General features: G+C 44.5%; 1 long non-coding RNA gene across 1 annotated transcript; it reads right to left on the bottom strand.

The window, feature by feature from the left end:
• Positions 1-1,578: 1,578 nt before the first annotated feature.
• Positions 1,579-2,845, bottom strand: LOC311198206. The gene is made up of 3 exons (XR_014617686.1): positions 2,819-2,845; positions 2,258-2,300; positions 1,579-1,938 (listed from the first exon to the last, which is right to left on the bottom strand). It is a non-coding gene; the product is annotated as an uncharacterized lncRNA (long non-coding RNA).
• Between the last annotated feature and the right edge of the window lie 208 nt (positions 2,846-3,053).

Raw genomic sequence — 3,053 nt, 5'->3', positions numbered from 1 at the left:
ACAGTCCCACCACAAAGTTCCCACAACCATACCCACCTTCTAAGAATGGTCTAACACCAGATCAATGATCTTGTTTGCTGCCACAAAACTCAAAACCCAAAGTGCTATAAGCCAAGTTGCAAGCAGGCAACCCCCAAAAGAAGCAGCATTTGCTCACATACAACACAGCACCCCATCACCATGCACCCACCAAACAGACACAGTTACACAAAGGGAAGGTTTACACACTGGCACATGTAACATTCTGAATACACATGTATTTCTGAGAATCCTTCTGAGTCAGGCACTCCAGCCACACATTTACACCTATTGCTAGTGCTTTCCAGTGAGGTACTGGCTTTTGAAATCCACAGCTGCCTGGTGCTGTCTTCTTCCACCTCTGCATCCTTCCCAAGCCACCCCACTTAAAGAACCAACTGCCTGAAGAAACACATCCTTTGGTTTGTTCACAGAAAAAGCACCAAATTTTACCCTGCAGCTCTGGAGTTGATGGCTCAGCACTGTTCTTGTCACATTCTGTTGATGGTACCATGTCTCCTCTGTACCACCAGTCTTCATCAGTCTGAAGTAATGGTGGGACAGCTGTGGAGATGAAGCTGAACAGATGGAAGCCAGCATGCTGACCTCCTGGGTGTGACTATCCAGCAGCCAACAGTTTGCACTAGCATAAAGATGATGTAATGAACTTCTGGACTGGACAGATGCATGCAGCACCCACTTTACAGGGGGGTCAAAAGCCATGCAAGGCATAGGGCAATGGTAAAGCAAGCTTTTGGGTCATCAATAGCCACAGACATCTCCAGCTTCTTATCTCATGTTGTATGAGACACCATCCTATTTGGTCTTAGATTGGTTTTTTTTTTTTTTACCAGGTCACAGGATTAAAAGGGAGTGGCAGTCACTGCTGCTCTCAGCAGAGCCAATACATGACACATACTTTGGCCAAAGCTTCTCCTACTCCACAGAACCATGAACAAGCCAGAGCTGGTCAGTGTGCTGCAAGCCAGCTCCTGCATCTTGTCCAGGGGGTCCAAGAGCAGGTGTGAGGCCACCATCCAACAAACTAAATACAAGAGATGGAGCTGTAAAGATGCAGAGCTGTCAAGGTAAATCTCAGGCTCAGAGTCTGAAAGTGAAGAATTTGGGATTGGAATCGACAAGACCCATATTAAAAGGACCAGGCTCCTCTATCCTGCAACAGAAGATCCAAAGACACAAAATATACAATCCCTACAACATAGATCTAGTTTTTTTCTTCCAATCCTTTAGTATTTGCAGTCACCTAGGATGCTCTACCTAAGGTTGTAGTCCTGACAAAACCTTCCAAACCAAACAATCTTCTTGGTTGCTGCTATCTTCTTAAATGCTTTAGCACACAGGAACAAGTTGCATTCTGCACAAACAGGCTCAAGTTTGTGCAACATCAGCGATCAGTCCTTAGACTTTTGCTGACCAAGGTCCCTACTGCTATGACTGGTATTAGTGACACTTCAGCAAGCAAAATCTTGCTGCATGATAACTGGAAAAGCTGCAAGTGGGAATCAGAAATAGATGCATTTAGGTCCTAGAATAGTCACAAAGAAATTGATCTTTAATATAACAGTCAGACTTATGTGTACCTACACAATCACAATATTTATAATAAGAGAGACAAACAGGAGGGCTCAGATAGCATAAAGGAAGCAGAAGTAACTGTTGTCTTATCTTCCTAAATGCTCTTGTTTTCACATTAACGTCTTCCATCTGTTTGGGATCTGACCTCAGCAGCTCAGCTGGACCTATTCATCTTCTTGCCCACGACGTTCCCATATAAGGTGATCTCTCCTCGCCCATGGAGCACGATTTCGATTTGCTCAGGTTTCGTTCCTCTCTGATTTGCTGGCCTCTATGGTCGAGCTCTCTCACAGTTCTGCAAGGCAGTCATCCACACAGCAGTAGCTATAAAGAGAGGAGAAAGTCAGGGGGGAGTAATGAAGCTGTGCCTGCAGATCTAGAGCTCTGGATAATTTACTTGCAGGCTCCATTCTCTTTCTTCCACACGTTGCCTCTGGATGATGCTTTTTCAATAAGCAGCCTTTCCCAAGACATAAAACACAAGCCCTATCCAGAGAACTAGAAGGAATTCTAGGGCTGAACTGCTCTCGTGTCATTAGGAAACTTTGCTTGAAAGCCTCTGTCCCTCTGCATGCAAACTAACTTGGGAATTTGGAAAATGCCTCCAGAAATACACCAGAAATATATATATATGAACACTGGCCTTCGATGCTGTAAGGCTTGATCCAGATACCACATCACACCAACTAAGAAAAGATAAGATAAGCATCAAACAAGTATCTTGGCTGCTTCCTGTAACATTTGCCCCAGGCTGCACTGCAAGCTATCATCTCTTTTATGGCTGTGAAGATTCTGTTGTGATACAGAGCACAAGACACTGAGCTAAGCCTTAATTTTTTTAAGCAGTAAGTTTGAAAACTCAGACACTGCTACGGACTGTAAATACCAAGCAGCAGGGAGCCTGGCATAGCAGGATGGCTACTTTGGGCTGCACGTACAAATAGAACAAAACTGTTGCAAGAAAGGATCAGGAAAACATACAACTTTAAAAGGATGACACCAGGTCCCCCATGCTTTCTGTAGAACACGTCTCCAACACATGATTTTGCTCCTGCCTTCAATCAGTTGAGCTGTTGGAAGGCCAGCAAGCTGCAGCTCAGCCAGTCCAGTTCTAATGACATCTGGTTATGGAGCTCTCCCACCCCAAGAGTCAGAACACTCAGACTTCTTGCCTTTCCACCACAACAGAACAAAACTATCTCACCATCTTTTTTTTCTTCTTATCTTGGCATTTTCTTAAGTTTTCAGACATCCTTCCTCTTATCTGTTGCCTCTTAAATGTTACAGACAGACTAGAAGAGGAGAACAATCCTTTGCTTCTTGGAAGGTGAGGGAACTGAAATAGTCTGATGTAAAGGAGGATCTCAGAGGAGCACCCTCCCACAGTACTCAGCAGAAATCCCTCTCCATCCTCACCAGCATGGGCACAATCACTCCTT

This window comes from Gallinula chloropus, assembly GCF_964237585.1.
Source record: "Gallinula chloropus genome assembly, chromosome: 17".
Classification (NCBI taxonomy): Eukaryota; Metazoa; Chordata; class Aves; order Gruiformes; family Rallidae; genus Gallinula; species Gallinula chloropus.
The sequence above is the reverse complement of the archived record's forward strand: the minus strand, read 5'-3'. Positions and strand labels throughout refer to the sequence as shown.